Genomic DNA, 26360 nt, shown 5'->3' on the forward strand with positions numbered 1-26360 from the left:
CTTCTTCCCTACGCTTCTGCAGCTCCCATTGTAAAAGCAAAAATCCTAATCTTTCCGCACACTCTTTTCTTTTGTACTGCAGAGGAAAGGATTTAACCCTCTCCTCCCTGCCCAGGCTCCCGGCCTCTCCCTGTGCTGTCTGTTCAGAAAATGTCCCTCGGTTGTTTTTCTAACTCTTCTTCTAAGCTCTTCACAGTGCTTTTTGGTTATTTCATGATTCTATGCCACCTTGTTTGATGATGGGACTGCTTCTGAGGTATAAGCTGAAATGAGAACTTTCTGGTATATCCTGATTATAAGGCCAAGAAGTCAGCTACCTGCCAGTCAAAAATGAGGATGTGAAAGGCTGACAAAAAGATTGAGCAAAAAAGGTCATTATAATAATAACTTAATATATGTAGATCTCTTTATAATTTATAGGATATTTTCGTGTACAGGACATATTTTGAGTATTACAACTTTGAGGTTAGCACAGCAGGTTTTACTACTCCTATTTATAGATGATCCTCTTTATAGATAAACCGAAAGGCTCAGTGAGGTTAAGTAACCTATCCAAGACTGCACAGCTATGATGTAACAGAGACAGGCCTGCAAGCCAGGTGTATTTGACAGTAGTCTAGCATTTTTTCCCCTCTATATTGTTAAAGGTACAATATGCCACCAGACTCCTAGTGTGAAAAAAAAAAAGATTGATCTTAAGGAATCTCATTTAAAATAGTGTCTCTTCTGTCTCTCCCACTCCTGTCCAGCTCCCAGGGTTGAGGGATGCCACCTTTGAGAAGATGATATAGATGAGTTCTCTGGTACTTCAGAGTAGAAGCTACAAGGAGGCACTTTCAGCTCAATATAAAGGAACTTTCTAACGTGTAATGGACTCTCCAGTAAATGTGCGAACTCTCTGTAATATATTCTCACAGAGGCTGAAAACAGTGGTCAAGGATTCTGTGGAAAGAATTTCTTTGTGGATGTGAAGTTTGACCTTTAAGAATACATCATTTGGCAACCAACCAACTGGATCTCTCCTGTTCAGCTTGCACACTTACGGGTGATTGGTTTATTGTTCTTTAACTTCTGACCTTGCTGTTCCTCCCTGAATTTAAGGTACTACTGTTACCCCTGGGCATAGAATATCCAGATATGCCCTATCTCCTAGCTTTATGCCTAGGTCCTCTCTTTTAACCTTATTTATCTTTTACTCTTCTGGCTAAGAGAGCATCTGAAACACCATCTGTTAGGAAAGTGGGAATGATTTTCCCCTTTGGAGTTGAGTGATGCAAATCTCTGATGGCTGTGTCTTCAGAGAATAGCAAAGCAAAGCTCACTCAGTGTTGGGTGCAAACTTGAAGTTTCCGTCATTTCTTCCCTTACGCAAGTCCAGGCTATTTTGGCAATACTAAGAAAGGGAGAGAGAGACAGATGGTAGGAGGGTTGCTGGTGATAAATGAAGCAGGTACCACCATCTGAAGAGATTTGGAAAGCACTCTGATCTTTGCTTTGGAGTTCACTGAATCTCCATTATTTTCCCAGTCCTTTGGAGTCAGGACCTTGAGTGGCTCCCTCACGGTCAACCCTTGGAACTCTTGCTGACACTGTCTCATTCATCCTGTTAACCTCCCTGTGGTAGACAGGTGCAGTTATCACTAGGCTATTGTAGGGGAAATGGGAACACTGGGGCCAGGAAAGCTTCTAATTTCTCAGTGGAATAGACTGGGTTTTGTCACTCTTTCATTCCACTGTTTCCATCTGTACTTCCTCTTTGAGGAAAAGAAATGAGAGAAGGAACATAGCTTTCTGCTTTTCTCAGGAATCTGGAGATCTCCAAGGGCAGATCTGGGGGCCCAATATTCATCTCTTTACTGAGTCTTGTCTGTCTGGTCTTTTCCTACTTTGGTCCACCCTCCTTCTTGCTGGCCTTATTGTGAAAGGAAGGGCTCTTTCCCCTCCTCTCCTTTCTTCCGCCCTCCCCCATTTACCATTTTTTCCTTTTACCTCTCCACTGTGGCCTCTTGACCTCCCCACAGAGTTACAAAAGTAAAATCCTTGAAGAGATGCTGCTGTGGGAATGTTAATGAGCCTTCCCCACAAAGGGGCAAAGACTTTACTTCACTGAGTTGGAAAAAAGCCCCTTTGAAAAGGGGTTTCTGTGTGTGGTGAAGTGGAGAGGGGAGGGGAAGGAGAGAGAGGGAGAGAGAGGGAGAAAAGAAGGGAGGGAGAGAAAGAGCAAGAGAATGAAAGGAGAGAGAGAAATGAGAGAGAGAGAGAGATTGAGAGAAACAGCAGAAGAGAATATTAAAACAACACTCTTCTTTCTTTAATTGGTGATTTAATTTTTGGAAAATGTTCCATAGTCATTTGACCTCGTAAACTAAGCATTTAAGTTCCCCAAAAAGCTGAAGAGGCACTCAAGGGCGTTGAAGATAATAAAGGATGGGAAAAAGGGACTTATCCTGGCACCCTGTCCCCAGTTCCTTCTCATGTGTGGGAGACTGAGAGGCTCTAGTGGGGGAGGATATTCTGGATGGGGGGAGTTGGTGGTGAAGATGGGCTTCTTATTCTGGTTTTGTGGTTCCTCCTTATGATATTTTCTGATTTTATCAACATTTTCTATTTTGGCTTCCGTATTGACTTAAAATTTTTCCTCTCTTCAGGAATAGCTTAAAGTACTGTTGGGTGTTTACATTGTGGAGCCAATTTTCAAGCCAGACCACTTGAGCATAATCTCTGTATCCTTCATTTGTGAGCACAGGTTGCCTCTGAATTAGTTAAAATGGATGTTAAGGTACTGTTAGTATCAAAAAAATAAGTCCCTGAAAAGCAAAGATATGATGTTGCTTTTTTAAAAAATTTAAGCATAATTGAATGTTGTTGCTCTTTGAAGAAAACCAGTCATTATGTTTGACTCTCAGAGATTTTCCTACATGTTGTTTTGTGATATCAGCATAACACTCCAGTTAAAGAAGCCCAGAACTGTGAAGAACAAAGAGAAGGTAGGTGATTGGAATGAGATCCTTGGAAGAGAAAGAAGAGGGGCCAGTCAGGGATGCTAATTCCCAGAGCTCTGTAACTCCTCTGGACTCAAGGTAATCAACCACATGGGGAATTTACCGAGAATTCACATTCCTAGCCTCTACCCCTGATCTACTTAATCAATCTCTGGCGGGGTGGGGGTGGGGGTGGAGCCTACGATTTAAAAATAAGCTCTTAAATGATCCTTTTGCAGTTTGAGACAATTGAGCTTGACTGTTGCTTTCTAAACCATAAGCTCTAGATTCTTAGGGGTCTGCAGTGTTGTTGCAGCAGAATCCATGTACACAGGAAGTGAGCCCAGCCTGTGGCCCCAATAAATAACATGCCTCTCAAATGTATATACTACTGTTGCCCAAATGTTTGTTGATGTTGTTGAGTGTAATACACTTTTAAGTCACTGAAAGTGTTTCTAGACTCATAATGGCTTTTGCTCTAAAAATACAACTACAGTCATGTGGGAGTCCAGGAAATTCTTTGCCATTTCATTGAAGGCCTCTTCTCTCCAGACAATACCCTGTTTCTAGTTTGTAGAGGAGCAGGCACTGTGGAAGCATTTCATCTACCTTCCTGAAAGTTAGAATCCCATGAGGAATTTGATTTTAATTGCAAGAGAACTAAACTAGGAGTCTAGAAAGCATGTAACCTTTCTATTGATAACCTTAGTCATAGCTAATCATAGCTTGGGTGCATTCTGCTTACTACGCCCTTTAATTGCACGGTCTCATTTAATCCTTAAAATAACTTTGCAAGGTAAACATTGTATAATCCCCATTTTAGACAAGCAGAACACCCCATTTTACAAATGAAGAAATTGAGGCATGGAGACGCAAAGTAGCTTTCTTGTTCAAGGTCTTACAGCTGATAAACAGCAGGTTGAAATTTGCCCAAGTCATGCCTGATTGGACAGCCTGTGTTTTTTCTGCCGCAGTGTGACCATTTATTGCCATCCCACTGATTTCTGCCTCTGCTATAGGCCTCACTTTCTGGGTGCAGACCTGGAGGATGACAAACTTTCAACTTACAGAGAAAATGTGAAGACCTACAAGTAAATATCTACAACAAATTATGGTTCTTATAATCACATGTACTACCACATGTTCTTTGTCTTGCTAGCATTAAGGGAGTTAAGGCAATGAAGGGTAAGGGAAAAGTACCCTCTGCAGAACTTTATTAAATAAGAAAGCACTGGCAAGCAAACCTTGGTTTTATTGGATGATTTCCGCCTGGCCTCTTTCAGGTGGCAGTTGCCATGGTGTTTTAGGGGCAGAGGGAGGGAGTGAAGATCAAGGAGGTCATTCGGACTGAGGCTTTTCTGGTGTGTCTTTTCAGAGTTCATTCTGCAAAAGATGGCAGGAATTTAAACATTCATAAGAGAAAGGACAGAAGTTATTCTTTTTGTGTTTCTTAATTTCTCCATGTTACTGATGTTAAATAAAGGGGAAACGGAGTTTGTGAAGAGGTCAAGGTTGTGGAACAGGAAAGGGAGGTTGTGGGGGAAGGGCCAGGAGCCTAGCAGGCAGTTAGAGAAGCCTAGAGTGGGGGTGGGAGTGTGTGCGCGCGTGTGTGCGTGTGCGTGCGTGCGCGTGTGTGTGAGTGCGCGCGCGTGCATGCGTGTGTGTGTGTGTGTGTGTGTGTGTGTCTTTTCAAGGACGAAATTATAGGAACAATTTGCTAAAGTTCTGGGGAGCCTGAGGTTGTTCATTTGAAAGAAAATCAACAAATGAGGTACAAGCAGTGAGGGCAAGGTGGGGAGGGAGCATGATGACAAAGGCAAAACAACAGCAACAACAACAACTAAACCCCAAGCCATCAGAAGGAAAAGCAAATCAGAGCCATGGGAAAGAAAAAGGTAAGTCACAGAGGCAACTCTTTGGAGGAATAAGAACAAAGGGATTGAAGTATGTCAGAAAATATGAATAACTGATAACCTGTAATAGAAACATGGTCAGAGCCTTCAGAATGAAACTTTAAGAAGAGGAACAAGTGACTCCCAAGGACTTTGGAGCTAGAAGGGGGCCACGGGGATCATGTCCAAATCTCACTTTTCTGATAAAGAAACTAAGACTGAGAAAGGTTAAAAGACTTTTCAAAAGTTTTTCCAGAACCAGATCTTATCTCAGGGAATTGCCCTTTGCACTAGGCCGTGGAACTAGAGAATAAATGGGAAGAGGCAAAATGAGAGGGAATCCAAGCAAAAGTAAAAATTTGACAGCTAGATCTTAAATTAATTTCTCAATCTTCCCTAGAATTTATGAACTCTTTTTTCTTGTGGGGACCACTGTATTTTAGGAGCCAATTCCATTCTGATAACTAAGTACCTTAAACTATTTCAGTCAAATAATAATCCATTCCCCACATTGGAGACTGTGCCCAGGAACAGGATCATTCAGTGACTAATTTAAGTATTGAGAAAATTTTTGATCATGCCTAATTGATTCCTAATTATATTTTGAGTGCAAATCCTTTAAATCTGCCCTTGGTAGAGTGTATTCATTTACATTTATTCATTCAACAAATATTTTTAAAGCACCTACTATGTGCTAAGTACCTAGTACACAATAGAAAATAAAACAAACACTGTCCAGTTTATTATTATGCAGCAATTTTGCAATTGGACTTCAATCTTTTGGTGATAATTGGACTTCAACCTTTTGTTTGTTTTTCACATTATTTCCATTTCCAAAGTATGCTGCTCCTTTATTCATCATCCATAATTGGGGTAATCCCAGGATTCTTAGGGACTTCTGATGTGGCTCCTCACTTACCCTGGAACTGTCTTATGGCCTCAAAATGAGCCAAGACATGGAGTTGATCAGAGCGAGCTTACTGTAGAAGATAGTCCAAAGTAAGAAGAGCTGATGGGGCAAATCAAAGCCAGAATACTTGAGGAGAACTAAGAGGAGCTGAAATCTAAAAGGCAACCTGCTAGTCCAAAGGGGCTGGATAGCAAATGAGGTAAAAGAGAGAGGAGCTAAGAACTGGAAGAGTTGCTGTAAATAATTGACTTTACTGGACTTTTGTGGGTTTGAGGTGACTAGCACTGGCTCAAATATGGAAGTTAAAGATGCATGGTGTACCTAGAAGAGAACATAGGCAAAACATTATCTGATATAAATCATAGCAATGTTTTCTTAGGTCAGTCTCCCAAGGCAATAGAAATAAAATCAAAAATAAACAAATGGGACCTAATCAAACTTATAAGATTTTGCACAGCAAAGGAAACCATAAGCAAAATGAAAAGACAGCCTAGGGAACGGGAGGAAATATTTGCAAATGATACGACTGATGAGGGCTTAATTTCCAAAAGATACTAACAGCTTATACAACTCAATAACCATAAAAACAAACAACCCAGTTGAAAAATGGGCAGAAGACCTAAACAGACATTTCTCCAAAGAAGTCATACAGATGGCCAACAGGAACATGAAAAGATGCTCAACATCAATAATTATTAGAGAAATGCAAGTCAAAACTACAATGAGGTATCACCTCACAGTGGTCAGAATGGCCATCATTAAAAAGTTAACAAATAGGGCTTCCCTGGTGGCGCAGTGGTTGAGAGTCCGCCTGCCAATGCAGGGGACATGGGTTCGTGCCCCGGTCCGGGAAGATCCCACATGCCGCGGAGCGGCTAGGCCCGTGAGCCATGGCTGCTGGGCCTGCGTGTCCGCAGCCTGTGCTCTGCAAACAATGGAAATGAACTTACAAAACAGAAATAGACTCACAGACAGGAAAACAAACTTATGGTTACCAAAGGGGGAAGAGGGTTGGGGAAGGATAAATTAGGAGTTTGGGATTCGCAGATACAACCTACTATATACAAAAGAGATCCATGAGAGTCAGTTTCTAAAGGCACTAGTTAAGACAAAATCATCTGGAGGCAAAGTTGAACATCTCTGAGGAAGGAATGCACCAGAGACTGTTTCGCTCTGGTATTGGAACAGATGATCATTTCTTTGACTGAGTATCAAAGGATGTAGAAGGCCTGCATTTAGGGGATAGGTAGAATAAAAAGTATCAATATAGGATCATACTTGTGTTTATATTAGAGAGGGACAGGAGAACCTAGAGACTCACTGTGTGCTCACTGAATGGAATGCTAGAGTGGGATGAACTGCATTCCGACTACATTCCTTAAGTTGTTGTTTCTCCCTTTCTTCCACAGACCTTAATGTGATTATAATTGAATTTGCATATTGAAATTTCATTTAAATTTTAAATTAAGTTAAAATATTAAAATTAACCAACAATCTTCAGGCCTGCCGATCTTTGTGACCTCTAGAAGTTAAGTCCAGTCAAAAACCAAAGCAGGGGATTTCCCTGGTGGCGCAGTGGTTAAGAATCCACATGCCAATGTAGGGGACACGGGTTCGATCTCTAGTCCGGGAAGATCCCACATGCCGCGGAGCAACTAAGCCCGTGCGCCACAACTACTGAGCCTGCGCTCTAGAGCCCGCGAGCCACAACTACTGAAGCCTGCGTGCCTACAGCCCATGCTCCGCAGCAAGAGAAGCCACCGCAATGAGAAACCCTCACACCACAACTAAGAGTAGCCCCTGGTTGCTGCAACTAGAGAAAGGCTGCGTGCAGCAATGAAGACCCAAATGCAGCCAAAAATAAATTAAAAAAAAAAAAAAAAAAGGAGAAAAATTAAAAACAAAAAAAAAAAAAAAAAAAAAGGAGTAGAATTGAAAACAAAAACAAAAAAACCCAAAGCAGCTTACAGGTTCATGATTCTGTATCTCCAGATGACAGAATCACCTCAGGATTTAAACCCCAGCCCAAGCCAGAGAAATTCTTTCCTTCTTTTGGGACATAAGGACCAAGCTAGGCCTTCCAACTAGTTATACTCTCAACAAACATTTATCAAATGCATTTCATATTTCACTCACCAGACCTGCATTTAAGGAGCAAGTAGAATTTTAAAAATATGCACTTCTCAACATAGAATCGCATGCATGCTCATATTAAGAGACGAACAACAGAACTGAGATACTATGGTGACAAAGGTAAGTGAGACATGGACCTGCCTCTCCTTGACAAGCAGGGAAATGTTAAACAAGAAAACATAATACAGTACAGGGAATTCCCTGCTGGTCCAGTGGTTAGGACTTCACACTTTCACTTCCGGACTTCCGGGGCCTGGGTTCAATCCCTGGTCCTGCAAGCCGTGCAGCGCAGCCTAAAAAAAAAAAGTACACACACACACACATATATATATATAACACAATGTGAAGAAATTTCATAGAGTATGCATAAAGTTCCAGGGGAAGAAGAAAGGAGAGTTGACTTGGACTGATTGTCACCAGCAATAAATTATCAATCAATTAATCCATTCACCCATTCCTATAGCTACTCTTTATGGGCCACTTCTTTTTATATAGGCCTCTCGCTGTTGTGGCCTCTCCCATTGCGGAGCACAGACTCCGGACGCACAGGCTCAGTGGCCATGGCTCACGGGACTAGCCGCTCCGCGACATGTGGGATCTTCCTGGACCGGGGCACGAGCCTGTGTCCCCTGCATTGGCAGATGGACTCTCAGCCACTGCGCCACCAGGGAAGTCCGGGCCACTTGTTTTTGACAAGGCTATGTGAGGCTCTGTCTTGCAGTGATCTTGTGAGGTAGACGTTATTATCCCCATTTTACCAACTAGGAAATTGAGGTTTAGAGAGGTTTAGTAAATTGCTGAGGGTCATGCCGTCGTGAATTACGGAGCTGAGGATCTAACACATTTTCCTTTTAACAAAGTCTGTCCTTTCCTTATAACAAAGTCAAAGACTATATGGATTCTGGCTGTGACTCTTTGGGTTTAAATTGCCTTTACCACCAATCAGCTGCATGATTTGGGGCATTTTATTTAACTTCTCTGAGCCTTGGTTTCATCATATAAAAATGAGGTTAAAGGAATTCCCTAGGGGTCCAGTGGTTAGGACTCAGTGCTTTCACTGACGAGGGCCTGGGTTCAATCCCTGGTCTGGGAACTAAGATCCTGCAAGACTTGTGGCACCGCCAAAATAAAATAAAATAAAAACGAGATTAATAGTATCTACTTGATAGGATTGTGGTGGAGATTTAACAAAACAGTTAAAGCATCTGGCCCAGTGCCTGGCCAATCTATCAAGCTTACTACATTTGATGGCAATATTATTATGCCAAGTGGTGAGTGCGCAGAGAAATGCAGATCAAATGTGTACTCATTCAGAGGAAGGAAAGGTCACTTCTAACTGGAGGGCAGGAGGGTGAATAGATTAAAGGAGCATCATGAAGAATTCACTTAAAATGGAGTTTTCAAAAAAAGGTAAGACTTGAGTATTTAGACTCAAATTTAGAATAGAAGGCTCTGTGAGGAAAGCAGCAAGGAGCTTGTTAGCTGTGGGAGGTGACAAGCAATAAAAATGCAAGTAAATAAATTAGATAATTATAGAGAGTGGTAATTAAGCAGGATAATGGGAGAGAAAGTGAGGTGGAAAGGTGGGGTTGGAAAGTAAGCGATTAAGGGGGAAAACTTGATTCTATTACCAGGTAGAGCACTGTTCATATGTAGATCAACTGCTATCTGTGAATGGATACTGAATAGTGGCCCAAACTGATGGAAATGCAAATACTCTTAGAAACAGGGGCTATTAGTAATGCAAATATGAAAAAACCTCTTATTAAGCAGAAAAGCAACAAAACCCCCGAATCAATCTTTGAATGAATTGATCTGTGAATCAACACATTCACATCCTCATGATTTTGATGACAAGATGACATTTTTTCTTTGTCCCTAGTTTGTCTTTTCTCACGCTAGAATTAAGTAAAATTAGTTAAAGCATTAAAAAAATATATTCCTCTATTTTTTTTTTTGGCCATGCCATGCGGCTTGGATCTTAGTTCCCCAACCGGGGATCAAACCCAGGACCTCGGCAGTGAAAGCGCAGTCCTAACCACTGGATCACCAGGGAATTCCCAAATCTATCCTATTCTTATTGCTCTTATTTATTCATCCATTCAACAAATATTTTATTGAGAGTTTACCATGTGTCAGGCACTATACCATACCTGGGGAATACAGTGGATGGTCTTTCCTTGGACTCCTCATCTCTTGCTCCAGAGTGCTTTTGGAATAGGAGGACATATCAGGACCCCAGGCAGGTTCTGACACAGGTCTACTGATGTTTTTGGGTAGGGGTAGGAGAGGACCTGGTATTATAAAGGGCCCAGAGTGTGTCCTGAAATGGTCTATGGTAAGAAGACAATTGAAGAGTTTTGGAAAAGACTTTAATGTCCCCAAATTTTATTTGAACTAAAACATTATTTGCCTTTCACATTCCTCTGTGCACTCCATTCCAAGGTTCACCTCATCACTCCTCCTTCTATACCTATCTTCGTCTTTTGCTATCCAAATTTACCAAATAAATCTCCTCCTTTCCAGAACCATTCCAGCTCCTGCTGTTCTTCACAGCCAGTCTCTGGGCTCAGCCCCAAGCCTTGAGGGGCAGTAAATGGATTCAGAGTTGCTGCTCAAACACAGATCCCCATGGAAACCAAAGGACTAAGAAAACAAAAAGAGAGGAAGAGGCAGCCACTGCCTGACCTTTTATGCTCACTCTTCAAATTCTTTTCGCTCTTGGGCGTGAAGGCAAGTGCTTATTTGTATAACTAGTGGAACCAAAGAACCTGACCCCTGCCCCCACCCCCAAAATTTCTTAAGAACATCTCTTTGATAGTAAGTGAAGAGCAGTGGGACACCTCCACCTGGTGGTAAAAATACCAAATTACCTCCAAGACGCGAGATTTATGAGTGACTTAGCGGCAAAAGGAAGAGGATGCAAAGACATAACATGCAGGAGCAACTCCTACGAAAGTGTTTAGCATTTAGTACCTGCTCCTTTTATCAAAGGTAGAGCCCATACCTGTTTCTTTGGCTGCACTGGGAGTTCCTCAGGCATAGAGACCATATTGTATTCATTCTGCAGAGTTCACAGCATTTAGTAGAGTGCTATAGTAAGAAGAAGCGCAAAAACTTTTTTCCCCAGCCTAAATACTTTTATAGAACTGAGAGAAACAATTCATACATTTGAAAGACAGATCCATTGAGAAGATAATGGTAAATTTTTAAAAAAGAGATTTCTATAACCAATTAGCTCTTCCATTTATAATTAAACATTTATAATTGAAGTTGTAAAAATTTATTTATTTTAAAATTTTAGGTACAAAGAACTAGTCTTTCTCTCAGCAGATAGATGTTTTGGATAATCCATTCAAGGAAAATCATTTAGTCCAACTTGATGAGTCCTGTGTGTTGCAAACACTGGCTGCATGTATTGAGGCCATATTTACAGATCAGACCATTCTGGTTTGAGCGATTTGGAAAAAGTGGGAAACACAGCTGAATTTTTGAAGGTGTTCCAATAGAGCTGCTGGTGATCCATCTTGCTTTCAGGGGAGCAGTGAGTCAAAAACAATTGGTTTTTTGGTTTGTTTAATTTAATCTCTTTAAGATCCCGCTCTGGATCTTTCTCCAGGATATAACAACGACAATAATAATAATAGCAGCTAATGCCTACCTAACATTTATATATCCCTTACTCTATGCCATACACTGTTCTAAGTGTTTTTGCTCATTTAATGTTTACAACAACCTTACGAGCAGGACTGGGACTAGGGGTGGGGCAAGAGAGGCATCTGGGGAAACAAAATTTAAGAGACACTGACTCAGAGACACACAAGTGCACTTCTGCACCCTAGGTGCTTCTCTTGCTTCAACCTGGTCCTGGCCATGCTTATCAAGAAGGTACTAGTATATACCCCTTTTTCAGATGAGTAAACTGAGGCACTGAGTGATTAAGTAACTTGACTAAGGTCACACAGGTAGTGGCAGAAATGGGATTTGAATCCTAGAAGTCAGGCCTCAGAATTTGCTCTTAACCAGTCCCCTACACTGTCTTTTTTTTTGCGGTAACGCGGGCCTGTCACTGTTGTGGCCTCTCCCGTTGCGGAGCACAGGCTCTGGACGCGCAGGCTCAGCGGCCATGGCTCACGGGCCCAGCCGCTCCGCAGCATGTGGGATCTTCCCGGACCGGGACACGAACCTGTGTCCCCTGAATCGGCAGGCGGACTCTCAACCACTGCGCCATCAGGGAAGCCCCTGATGTCTCTTTTTTAACACTAGTCTACCTTGATCTCCTATCCCCTGGTTATCAGCACACTCCACTACTTTTTCCTGCATCAGAGGAATACTGTGGTCCATGCTCATAGGTCTCCGTGTGTAGTAGGATGAGAACTGTGGCCTGAGGTTGGGCTGGCCCTATTGGACCTGGCCTTCTGGACCACTCTCCCATCCCTCGTTCTTTTCCTTATTCTTACTGTTTTGGTAATTCTGGTAATTGGTAGAAAACCCCTACCATGTGGGTAGCATCTATAATGGTTACAGTCTGCTGCATATTTACTGCTTGCACTGGAACTCTAGTAGGGCCTGTAACATTTGCTACCTCCATACCCTTTTCTCCTCAAAACATCAAACTCCACAGTGTCTCCATCTCCTACATTGCAAAGTTGGATACATATTGTATCATGTATTAGTACCTCATTCTTTTTTATTACTGAATAATATTCAACTTTACAGCTATTCTACACTTCGTTTATCTATTTGTCAGTTGGTAGACATTTTGGTTGTTTCCACTTTGGGGCTTTTATGAATAACACTGCAATTAATATTCATATACAACTTTTTGTGTGAATATACATTTTCAATTTTCTTGGGTATAGGAGTAGATTTGCTGGGTTATGATAGCTCTGTGCTCAGCATTTTGAGAAACTGCTAAATTGTTTTGCAAAGTACCTTACCATTTTACATTCCTGCAAGTAAGTTTCTCTAATTCCAGTTTCTCCACACCCTTTCTGACACTTGTCACTGTCTTTTTGATTTTAGTCATCCTAGTGGATGTGAAGTGGTATCTCATTGTGATTTTCATTTCCTTGAAAGGTTAAGTATGTTGAAATTTTTTTTCATGTGCTTATTGGACATATGTAAATCTTCTCTGGAGAAATGTCTAGTCAAATCCTTTGTCCATTTTTAAGCTGGGTTGTCTTTTTATTGTTGAATTGTAAGAGTTCTTTATATATTCTGGATATATGTTATACTATTTATATTTAATATGATTATTGATGGGGTTTGGTAGAAATCTACCATTTTGCTATTTATTTCCTATTCTCATTTTTCCTATTTTCTTTTTCTTTTTTCGTGTGGATTAATTGAGTTTTTAAAAAATATTTTATTCCATCTCCACTATTACCTAATTAGCTATACCTCTTTATTTGTAGCTGTTTCTCTAGCATTTATAGTATACATCTTTAATGTAGCATACCATCAAGTAAAATACCACTGACTACATAATATAAGAATCTTTCAAACTTACATTTTCCTCCTCCCAGCCTTTTTGTTATTATTTTCATATATTTTACTTCTGCATGTTACAAAGTCCACAATGCATCATTATTATTTTTGCTCTGAGTAGTCAAAATTCTTTTAAGGAGATTTAAAAGCTAGCTGGTTACAAAACATCTTGATACTCTTTGCCTTGAGGTAGGCAATCTGTGAAATGCTCTGGACATTTTTTTGGCTCTGAACTTTTACTCAAGCAGTAGAAAAAACAAAGAGGTGTTGAGTCAGATATTTCTGGAAACTAAGTTCCAGGCTGCTTATTGGTCTTTTGGGAGCCCATGGATTGATATCAATTACTTAGTATTCATGGGTGAGCTTTCACCTGTCAGTGAACTTTTTGAATCCCTGGTGTGTATTGCAAATTACCAAAGGTTTGGAGCTCTTCCATATCTGGAGTCTCCTGGCTTTATTGTCCACTTATTAAATTGCTAAGTGAATGGGACTAATAACAGGAAATTCATTGGAATGGAAGACTTTTAATAATACCCCTGAGTATTCATTGATGGCAAGTTCAGTTATAGTCATGCAATGATCACTTCAAAATCCTATGTCAGATAGATAAAAATCACAAAGCTTTCAAGACTGAAATCCACAGTGCAGAGTTTTGTACTCTGTGATTTTACATCCGAGGCTTCTGTAACAGGGTATAAGAGGAGAAATGAATCATTGGAGGAGGTACAGGAATAGATGGTAAGTGTTTGATGTCAGTGGAAAATCTATATTAAACAAGCAAGATAGGTCTATAAACAAATGTTACTGATTATACATTGAAGAATATTACTTTGTCCTTTATAAGACAGTCAGAGTTTAATAGTGCTCCTGGGTTGATTGATTTGATTTAATGACACAGTTTTCCTATCCTCTTTCTGCCTCATCTCTATAAGGTGATAATGGTTATTGTTACTTATTTAAGGTGGATACTGAGGGAAGGAGAGAGAAGATAATAAGATCTTCAAGAGAAGTTTATCTCCTGAGAATGATAAATGAACAGTGGTCTTCCTGTGTAGCTAAACTTTCCTAAACCTAAACCACATTTTCACCTCTAAAACGATTGCAAGGAAGGTAATTGTATTAGCTAGGATTCTCCAAAGAAACATAACCAATAGGATCTCTCTCTCTATATATATCTATTTATCATCTATCTATCTTTCGATTGAAATAAATTTTATATATCTATCTCTATCTCTATATATGGAGAGAGAGAGAGAGTGTGTGTGTGTGTGAGAGAGAGAAAGAGAGAAAGAAGGAGAGATTGATTTATTTTAAGGAATTGGCTCAGGAGATTGCCGGGCCTGACAAATCTGAAGTCTGCAGGACAGGTCCGGCAGGCTGGAAATTCTGGCAGGAGCATGTCTTTCAGTCTTGAGTCTAAAGAAAGTCTGGAGGCCAAATTCCTTCTTCTGGGGATCTTAATCTTTTCTTTTAAGACTTTGACTGATTGTATTAGGCCTACTCACATTATAAAGGGTAAACTGCTTTACTCAAAGACTACTGATTTAAATGTTAATCACATCTAAAAACACCATCACAGCAACTGCTAGATTGTATTTGAACGCACAACTGGGTATTATGTCCTAGCCAAGTTGACACAGAAAATTAACCATCACAATAATTAAAGGGGAAGGGACTTCCCTGGTGGCGCAGTGGTTAAGAATCCGCCTGCCAATGCAGGGGACACGGGTTCGAGCCCTGGTCCTGGAAGATCCCACATGCCATGGAGCACCTAAGCCTGTGTGCCACAACTACTAAGCCCCTGTGCCTAGAGCCCCTGTGCCTAGAGCCCGTGCTCCACAACAGGAGAAGCCACTGCAATGAGAGGCCCACCCACTGCAACGAAGAGTAGCCCCTGCTCTCTGCAACTAGAGAAAGCCCGCGCACAGCAACAAAGACCTAACTCCGCCAAAAATAAACAAATAAATAAATAATAATAAAAAATGATCAAAGGGGTAAAATTATTACCTACTTTCCAGATAATGAATATTAAAGTTAAGTGACTTGCCCAAGTGTACCAGAGATATGATAGATGAGTTGGTTAAAGGAGTAAAAAGAAGCTGAAACCAAATTTTTGGATATATTAACTCACAAAATAAGTCTTCACTTAATAATGTTTTTGATTCAGCAGGACAATAACAGAACCTAAGACTAACTGGATTTGATTTGACACAACTCCTTAAAAACTTTTATATTTTTTCTCCAGCTTTATTGAAGTATAATTGACAGACAAAAATTACATATATTTAAGGTGACAATGTGATGATTTGCTACATATATACATTGTGACATGATTACCAAAATCAAAACACTTTTGTATTTTCTTGACACAAAATTTTAAGCTTAAAGTTAGTATCAGGTCATATCTCATAAAGTATTCAATTTATTTATATTAGCTAAAGATAAATACTTTCTTTCTATAATAAATGTTTGTTGAATTAATGAATGGCCTTTGAGTAACAGATTTTGGAATCTGTTCAAATATGTTCAAATATAGTTGAATATGTTCAAATATAGTTCTAATGGTGCCCATGGTAGTTAATGATTAAAATGGAATGGCAAGTAGGCTTAGTTCTACCTTGGCAGAAGAAGGCAAAAGTATTGAAAAGGACAAATGCAAAATTTACAGAGAAGGAAAGAGATTAACAGATTCAGAGACCAATATTAAAAGGGTGAAATGATTTAAACAGAAAACCAGTTACTAATGTCCAAATCAGAATGTTTTTTATTTTGTGTTTTTTAACATTTTGCTTTCTCTCTGTTTCATTTCAGTAGAAATTATGAAAGAAGTAAAGGAAAGAACATTATAACAATTAGCTAAGCTCCTCTTGCATAGTTGGAGAAAACTGGTAAGTTTTACCACCTCTTTATTTTCATTGCTTGCCATGTTTTTTGGGTATGCACATATACAATGGTACTGAGCAAGACTCAATCACTTGTTTGATATGGTGCATAAGTGTGTGGTGTTTAGAAGGTTAATAGAAGGCCTTTTAAATTATAAGAATTATTTAACCTCTCTTCTGTCTCAGAACTCAGTATACTTTTTCAATGCGTTTCTTGCTTCCTACTAAGGCACCTACACTCCCCTCCACCCTGCTGCCCCCTAATACACACACCCTCCAAGATTCTTCAAAATGCCTCAGATTATGACTTGTCACATTTTAGAGTTTGCCACAGTACCTGTTTCTTTTTTCTAGTTATCAAAAAAAGTCATATGATTATGGATTTGGGGATGGGGGAAGGATCAAGACAATCATTTCTCTCTGCCTTTTTGTATTTGAATCCCTAGCACAGTGCCTGCCTAGGCACTACAAGTTTATAGAATGAAAGTTGAATATGATACGACCTTCCAAAGAAAGAATGAGTCTCTTCTAGTGGCAGATGGTCATTCAGTCTTTGCTTGTTTGCCTAAGCAAGGGAGTCCTTATTACCACCAGAGAAAGCTTGTCCTTTCTGTGCGCTTACAAGTTAGCGCACAGAAGTCTGAATACAAGTTAGAAGTGGGCTGTTCTGGAGGAGATAAGGAAGACTACAGCTGAGGAATGATAGTTCTGCTCTCCTGGGCTTCCCTACCCAGTTTCACCCTCTGGAACGGAACTCACCATGACTATATCCCTGTAATGTGTGAGGAAGTGTTGTTGAGTGCTTCCTTGGTATGCAGAGGAGGACACCATTGGTTCTTCCCTTAAACAATCCTCACCTCTAAAACCTCTGAGCAGCTTCTTTCTCAGAGGTTTCTTTTCCTGTTTTGATTGAGAACCAGATAAATCATATCATGATATACTATGAAGAATCAAATCTTTAAAAAAAAAACAATGCAATATGCTGTGAAGAATAAAATCTTTCAAAAAGAAACTAAGTACAGTATACTAAAAGATTTAGGAGTTAATCTAGCTCAGCTCTCTGGAGGCAACTGCTGAGTAGTGGAAAAATCTAAGGGCAGGGGAACTGGGACAGAGCTCCAATCTGCCATGCAAAAGCAGGGCAAGCCTCAAAACATCTCTGAACTTTAGCTGCATTGCATTTTATTAGAGAAGTAAAGCTGTCAAAGTTTATTGTGTCCCTGTGAGCTTCTACCTGTCTCTTCTTTAGGGTTTAAGCCCCTGGCATTCAACTGACACAGGCAGTTCTCTCATAGAAGATCTCTCCAAGCAAGATCGTGGCAACTCAGAATTTTACAAATTCATTTGAAGCTAAAAGGATGATAGTCTACTAGGATTGAACTTAGGTTCCTCTTGGCAAAAGGAGCCTTCTCTAAGTGTGTCTTTGCGAAGACTCGAGCCTATAGTGCTGAACTAGAGATCAGGAGGAAACAGAGAAGAGGCAGAGGAAGATAGGGTTTGGAGTATCTCTGAGCAAACAGCAAAATAACTGGGCTGAAACTGGGGACTCAGGAGGTAAAGGAGACTTGCTGCTTATGATGTCTGATCCCCGACAATTTACTATACAACTGAGAGGAGTGATTTGAAAAATGGGAAAGTTCTTACTGTCTATATTGCAGAGCTAGTGTGGGAATTGCAGAGCTCTTGGGAGAAAGGTAGAAGGACAGGCAAAGGGTAGGAAGGGACAGATTTTCATTTTCTTTTAGCCTTTTATGAAGAATATCAATATACACACCAATATAACAATACTGATGTCCAGTGAGGATTCTGGTCCTTTTAGTTCAATTGCCCCTTTGTAGATAAGATTTTTACTGTTTTCCTTAAAAATCTGAGCAATTATTTATTTTTCTAAGACTTTTTTGGATGCAGATCATTTTTAAAGTCTTTATTGAATTTGTTACAATATTACTGCTGTTTTATGTTTTGGTTTTTTGGCCACAAGGCATGTGGAATCTTAGATCCCTGACCAGGGATCAAACCTGCACACTCTGTATTGGAAGCCAAAGTCTTAACCACTGGACCGTCAGGGAAGTCCCTGAGCAATTATTTTAATGCACAGATCAAGTTCCCCCCAGATTTTGAGACTTTTCATGTTCCTTACTTGCAGCGTTACTTTACAGATATTTTTTCAATTAATTCATGGAGTATTTGGCGAGTTTCTCCTTTGGTGCCACATACTTTACTATGTGGGTAGAAAAATGAATGAGATATTTCCTTTCCTTCAAGATGTGCATAGTTGCACTTTCTTGCTCCTTAAAGGCCACTTTATGTTTTTTGGTTCAATCTCTGTTAAGCAGAGAGTGTAGGCTTAACAGAGAGTGTAGGCTTTGGAAAATTCAAATCCTATTTCAACCAATAGTTAACTGAGTAACCATGAGTAAATTAACTCAACCCTGCCAACATTTTGAAGCAGTTTGACAGCACTGTATTTTGAGTCATAACCTTTGAGTTAGTAAATTAATTTCTAATAATCAATTTCTAAAAAACAATTTTTAAATAATGGAGCAGTTATAATAATGGAAAAGAATTTGTTGAGCTAATATTGTTGTTCTATGTACTTTTTAAGATATTTTAGATACTTCATTGAACAAAACATACAAAGGTTCTTGCCCTTATGGAGTTTATATTCTAGAAGCAGGTGACAGACAATAATAAACAATAGACTAATTAAATAAGTAAAATACATAGTATGTTAGAAGGTGATGAGTGCTTTCAAAAAGTAAAAAAGTAGATCAGGGTAAAGGGAATCAGGAGTGCTGGGGATTCTGGGTGAGTTTCAGTTTTCTATAAGATCATCAGTATAAACCTCATTGAGAAGGTAATATTTGAGCAAATACATTAAGGGGGTGAGGGATTGACTATGGGATCTGGGGGAAGAGGTTCCAAGCAGAGGAAGTAACCAGTGCAAAGGCCTTCAGGTGGGAACGTGTTTAGAGTATCTGAGGAATAGGAAGGAGGTCAATATGATTGGAGCTGAGTGAATGAAGGGGAGGGTGGTAGGAGATAAGGTTAGAGCCGTAATGGAGAGCTGTATCATTTAGGGCCTTGTAGGATACTGTAAAGACTTCACTTTTACAAGATGTGAGATGGGGAGCCATTGGAAATCTTTGGTGGAATGACATGACCTGACCTAGATTTTAATAGGATTTCTCACGGTTACATTGAGAATAAATTGTACTATTATTTTTAACAGTGAGAAACTAGAAACATCTTGAATGGCCACAGAGGTGGAATGTATGCAATGAAATGTCATTCAACCATATACTTATAATACTGAGAGAAAAATAGAATGTAGAATTACATGTTTGTAATACAATTAGAACAAATTAAAGACAACAGTAATATGATAACAGCAATTAAATTAGTTGTGGGATTATGGGTATTTTTCCCACTCCATTTTCCACTATGTGGCTTTCCTAATGAGAACATGTATATAAATATATGACACCAAGATGGGTGTGATGTCAAAGATATAGGGTGAACCAAGAGAAGTTAAAGACCAAAAGTCTTGGTTCAATGAATTATGGTTGGAAGATATTAGAGACCTAGAGAGGCAAGCGAATGAGATGGAGGCTTGGAGAGTAGAGAAAGGAAGGCATCATGGGGGCCTTGAAGGTCAGCATTTGTGTGCTGCTAATGTATACGTACTTGGAGGTTCTCAGTTCTTTAAGTCTCAAGCTCTCTGTGAAGTGGCGGTAATGACGGTGGCTGGGAGGAGGGTAAGCCAGCATCTGCTAGGCATGTCTGTACCTGGTAGTTTTTCTTCTTCTTTTTAACACTTAAGTCTTGCTGGTTTCTTTGTGGGTTTCAACAACTTCTCTTTCTAATATCCCATCAAACCTTTGTTTTTCTAGGAAAGACTCTATGACAGATTATTGTTGGTGTAAGAAAGAAGTACAACCATCATAACTTCCTGGGGTGAGGGAGTTTTGATGAAGGGCCTAGGCAGAATGGATGCTTTAAAAAATTTATTTCCACCATTGAGCTCCTTGCTAAAAAACTACAAGTACTTTTAAAAGAAGAACTTGTTATTATATCAGAGAGAGTAGGCATTCTTCTTTTTCTAATTTTCTTCAGTGTTCATAGTAGAATGTGGGCATCCTGTTCCCATATTATCTCTATGATTAATTTCTCAACCCTCCATTTATTAAGAAACTACTCTTTACTTGTGGTTGCCAAGGGGGAGTGGGGGAGGGAGAGGGATTGACTGGGAGTTTGGGGTTGGTAGATGCAAACTATTACATTTAGAATGGATAAACAACAAGGTCCTACTGTATAGCACAGGGGACTATATCTAATCTCCTGGGATAAACCATAATGGAAAATAATATTAAAAAAAAGAATGTCTCTGTGTGTATAACTGAGTCACTTTGCTGTAAGCAGAGATTGCCACATGGTAAATCAACTCTACTTCAATTAAAAATATAAAATAAAATCATAAAGAAACTAGTCTTTAGATTAGTAGATTAAAAGATTAAATCTCTGAAGTACAAATAAAAGTTTAATTCAAGGCTTAAATTTTGATACATTCAATTGTGAGTTTAAAAATGAAGCTATTTTTTTCCAAAGAATTTTTTTAAAAAGCTCTACTACTAAGTCAATAAAAGAGACACTTTAACACTAATTTTTACTTGACCTCAATGATTTGAATTCAGTATTTTCTTTTTAACATCCTTAGTTTGTAAGCCCTGATTCTTTTTTTCTACATTTGAAAGTCCCGATCTGCCAAATTATTCATGGATCAGTCCATCTGTGAATTCACTGGATGACTCAAGGAATGAGTGAAATTTAATGTGTTTACAGCAAGATAGCACTGCTCAGGTGTCACTAATAACTAAGAATAACAATTCTTTGTGTGTACATTTCTTCCCTCCAGGTTTATTGGCCATTCCAATGTGCCTCACTTCTACAAATTTTTGATTATGCTTCCTAAGCCCTCCAGACTTTTTTTTTTTTTTTTTTTTTTTTGACAAACCGGGGCACGAACCCGCGTTCCCTGCATCGGCAGGCGGACTCTCAACCACTGCGCCACCAAGGAAGCCCCAGACTTTTTTTCTTACCTTCAGAAGATAGAAAAGAGAGAAGAAAAAATATAGAACAAAACAGATCAGCATGATGGTGGGCAAAGAATGGAAAGGCTGAAGAGAAGTAGAGAAAGATGTAATGGGAAGGTTAAAGGAGGTGCTATGCATCTTTTCAGAAGAATGAAATCTTAAAAAACCGGGAGAGTGTTAAATTTACTTCCAACTGGCAGTATACACTGTGGTTAGCTTTGATTATATATGTTTTTGTTTTTATGGATTCTTTAGGGCAGAGCCCCTGCCTAGCATTTCTTCAGGGGCTTCTGTAGTTCTGGAGCATGGAAGTCTTAGTCACTGCTGAACTTATTACCACCTGGGTGTTGGGATCTCATTTGCTGCTGAACACAAGTTTTGGGGATGTAGCTGTAAATAAAGCAGATCTAGGTCTTACCCTCGAAGGTTTTATATTTGGAGAGGCAGACAATAGACATGGATGCAAATAATTCAGATAATTTCAAGTGTTTACAAGTGCTACAGAGAAGATGGACTAGGATATTGTGTAAGTGGGCAGTGTTCTTTCAGTTATAATCGTCTGCAGGGACTCCATGAGAGGGATCATATTTGAGATCAGACCTTAAAAATGAAAAAGAGGGAGTCCTGTGAAGTCTGCAGGAAGAATGTTCCTTGGGCACAGATCCTGCTGGGGCATTCACTAAATATTGTTTGATTAGTGACTCCTCACTTTCTTTCATCTGCTTTTTTGTCGTCCTGGTTTTAGGCTGCCTAGAACATGTCCTACATTTTCTCTCTTGGGGTCTTTTGGGATGGTTTTTTGCAGAGAGCTCTTAGTTATATATAATAAATAGAACAGACTTTCTGTGTGTGACAAGTGCCAGGCAATACGTTAAACACTTTTACAACAGTTCATGAAGTAGGTTTAGTATTTCCATTTGTACACATGAGGAAACTGAAGCCCAGAGAGGCTGTCATTTTTCCAAAGTCACCTAATCTCGGAGTCAAAGTCTCAGCCCATCTCGTTTTTAAAACCAGAGCAAAACCACTTTTTACTAATATTGTCTAGATTTCTCTGGTGCTAAAGATGCAATAACTACCTTCTGCTGCCCCTGGGAACAGCCTAAGGACATCAAGGGGATTACTGTGGCTTTGTGAATTTCAGCCAATCCCAAGACTCAGTGCTTTCCATTAGATTTTTCTTAAGTCAAATATGCATATGAACTTCAATTTTTTTTCAACATCTTTATTGTACTATAATTGCTCTACAATGATGCATTAGCTTCTGCTGTATAACAAAGTGAATCAGCCATACGTATAGACACATCCCCATATCCCCTCCCTCTTGCGTCTCCCTCTCACCCTCCTTATCCCACCGCTCTAGGTGGTCACAAAGCATAGAGCTGATCTCCCTGTGCTATGCAGCTGCTTCCCACGAGCATTTTACAATTGTATATATGTACATGCCACTATCTCACCTTGTCCCAGGCCACCCCTCCCTCTCCCTATGTCCTCAAGTCCACTCTCCATGTCTGTGTCTTTATTCCTGTCCTGCCTCTAGGTTCTTCAGAACCATTTTTTTTTTTTAGATTCCATATATATGTGTTAGCATATGGTATTTGTTTTTCTCCTGACTTACTTCACTCTGTATGACTGACTCTAGGTCCATCCACCTCACTACAAATAACTCAATTTCATTTCTTTTTATGGCTGAGTAATATTCCATTGTATACATGTGCCACATCTTCTTTATCCATTCATCTGTCGATGGACACTTAGGTTGCTTCCATGTCCTGGCTATTGTAAATAGTGCTACAATGAACATTGTGGTACATGACTCTTTTTGCATTATAGTTTTCTCAGGGTATATGCCAGTAGTGGGATTGCAATGGTAAATGGGAGTGTTTCCTTAATTTCTTTTTCAGATTTTTCATCATTAGTGTATAGGAATGCAAGAGACTTCTGTGCATTAATTTTGTATCCTGCTACTTTGCCAAATTCATTGATTAGCTCTAGTAGTTTTCTGGTAGCATCCTTAGGATTCTCTATGTATAGTATCATGTCATCTGCAAACAGTGACAGTTTTACTTCTTCTTTTCCAATTTGTATTCCTTTTATTTCTTTTTCTTCTCTGATTTCTGTGGCTAAAACTTCCAAAACTAATTTGAATAATAGTGGTGAGAGTGGGCAACCTTGTCCTGTTCCTGATCTTAGGGGAAATGGTTTAGTTTTTCACCATTGAGAACAATGTTGGCTGTGAGTTTGTCATATATGGCCTTTATTATGTTGAGGTAAGTTCCCAGAAGCCCTTCATTTCTTTTTCATTTATTTCTGATCTGATCTTTATGATTTCTTTCCTTCTGCGAACTTTGGGTTTTTTGTGTTCTTCTTTCTCTAATTGCTTTAGGTGTAACGTTAGGTTGTTTATTTGAGATGTTTCTTGTTTCTTGAGTTTGGCTTGTATTGCTATAAACTTCCCTCTTAGAACTGCTTTTGCTGCATCCCATAGGTTTTGGGTCATCATGTTTTCATTGTCATTTGTTTCTAGGTACTTTTTGGTTTCCTCTTTGATTTCTTCAGTGATCTCCTAGTTATTTAGTAGTGTATTGTTTAGCCTCCATGTGTTTGCATTTTTTACAGTTTTTTTTCCTGTAATTGATACCTAGTTTCATACTGTTGTGGTCAGAAAAGATACTTGATATAATTTAAATTTTCTTAAATTTACCAAGACTGGATTTGTGACCCAAGATGTGATCTATCCTGGAGAATATTCCATGAGCACTTGAGAAGAAAGTGTGTTCTGTTGTTTTGGATGGAATGTCGTATAAATATCAATTAAATCCATGTTGTTTAATGTGTCATTTAAAGCTTGTGTTTCCTTATTAATTTCCATTTTGGATGATCTGTCCACTGGTGAAAGTGAAGTGTTAAAGTCCCCTACTATGATTGTGTTACTGTCAATATCCCCTTTTATGGCTGTTAGCATTTGCCTTATGTATTGAGGTGCTCCTATGTTGGGTGCATAAAGATTTACAATTGTTATCTCTTCTTCTTGGTTTGATCCCTTGATGTAATGTCCATAATGATGTAGTGTCCTTCTTTGTCTTTGTCTCTTATAGTCTTTATTTTAAAATCTATTTTGTCTGATATGAGAATTGCTACTCCAGCTTTCTTTTGATTTCCATTTGCATGGAATACCTTTTTCCATCCCCTCACTTTCAGTCTGTATGTGTCCCTAGGTCTGAAGTGCGTCTCTTGTAGACAGCATGTATACGGGTCTTGTTTTTGTATCCATTCAGCCAGTCTACGTTTTGGTTGGAGTATTTAATCCATTTACATTTAAGATAGTTATTGATATGTATGCTCCTATTCCCATTTTCTTAATTGTTTTGGGTTTGTTATTGTAGGTCTTTTCCTTCTTTTGTGTTTCCTGCCTAGAGAAGTTCCTTTAGCATTTGCTGTAAAGCTGGTTTGGTGGTGCTGGATTCTCTTAGCTTTTGCTTGTCTGTAAAGATTTTAACTTCTCGGCTGAATCTGAATGAGATCCTTGCTGGATAGAGCAATCTTGGTTGTAGGTTTTCCCCTTTCATCACTTTAAATATGTCCTGCCACACCCTTTTGGCTTGCAGAGTTTCTGCTGAAAGATCAGCTGTTAACCTTATGGGCATTCCCTTGTATGTTATTTGTTGTTTTTCCCTTGCTCCTTTTAATATTTTTCTTTGTAGTTAATTTTTGATAGTTTGATTAATATGTGTCTTGGTGTGTTTCTCCTTGGATTTATCCTGTATGGGACTCTCTGCACTTCTTTGACTTGATTGACTATTTCCTTTCCCATATTAGGGAAGTTTTCAACTATAATCTCTGCAAATATTTTCTCAGAATCTTTCTTTTTCTCTTCTTCTTCTGGGACCCCTATAATTCGAATGTTGGTGTGTTTAATGTTGTCCCAGAGGTCTCTGAGACTGTTCTCAATTCTTTTCATTCTTTTTTCTTTATTCTGCTCTGTGGGAGTTATTTCCACTATTTTATCTTCCAGGTCACTTATCAATTCTTCTGCATCAGTTATTCTGCTATTGATTCCTTCTAGAGAATTTTAAATTTCATTTATTGTTCAATGTTGTTCATCATTGTTTGTTTGCTCTTTAGTTCTTCTAGGTCCTTGTTAATCATTTCTTGTATTTTCTCCATTCTATGTCCAAGATTTTGGATCATCTTTACTATCATTACTCTGAATTCTTTTTCAGGTAGACTGCCTATTTCCTCGTCATTTGTTTGGTCTGGTGGGTTTTTACCTTGCTCTTTCATCTGCTGTGTATTTCTCTGTCTTCTCATTTTCCTTAACTTACTGTGTTTGGGGTCTCCTTTTCACAGGCTGCTGTTTCATTGTTCCCATTGTTTTTGGTGTCTGCTCCTAGTGGGTAAGGTTGGTTTAGTGGGTTGTGTAGGCTTCCTGGTGGAGGAGACTGGTGCCTGTGTTCTGGTGGATGAGGTTGGATCCTGTCTTTCTAGTGGACAGGACTGCATCCAGTTGTGTGTTTTGTGGTGTCTGTGAGCTTATTATGATTTTAGGCAGCCTCTCTGCTAATGGGTGGGGTTGTGTTCCTGCATTGCTAGTTGTTTGGCATGGGGTGTCCAGCACTGGAGCTTGCTGGTCATTGAGTGAAGCTGGGTCTTAGTGTTGAGATGGAGATGTCTGGGAGAGCTCTTGCTGACTGATATTACGTGGGGCCAGGAGGTCTCTGGTGGACCAGTGTCCTGAATTCGGCTCTCCTACCTCGGAGGCTCAGGCCTGACAGCTGGCCGGGGCACCAAGACCCTGTCAGCCACACGGCTGGGGAAGATGGGCTATAAGTTTGGTGTCCACTACTGCCCTGTTGTAGCTCTACCTCAGCTGTCTCCAAAGGTCACCCAGACACATTGGGTTATTCCACCATTCCTCAGAACTTGCACATGCCAGTGTGGGATTTGTAGCTGTCCTCCTGATACTCTTCATTGAAATA

At 39.5% G+C, this 26360-nt stretch overlaps 1 protein-coding gene across 1 annotated transcript in view; it reads right to left on the minus strand.

Annotated features, from left to right (window-relative positions):
- Positions 1-26360, minus strand: part of SALL2 (spalt like transcription factor 2) — a 49759-nt gene that overhangs the window by 13335 nt on the left and 10064 nt on the right. The window lies entirely within an intron of this gene.

Source organism: Neophocaena asiaeorientalis, unplaced genomic scaffold (genome assembly GCF_003031525.2).
Source record: "Neophocaena asiaeorientalis asiaeorientalis breed wild unplaced genomic scaffold, Neophocaena_asiaeorientalis_V1.1 scaffold95, whole genome shotgun sequence".
In the NCBI taxonomy this organism is placed as follows: domain Eukaryota; kingdom Metazoa; phylum Chordata; class Mammalia; order Artiodactyla; family Phocoenidae; genus Neophocaena; species Neophocaena asiaeorientalis.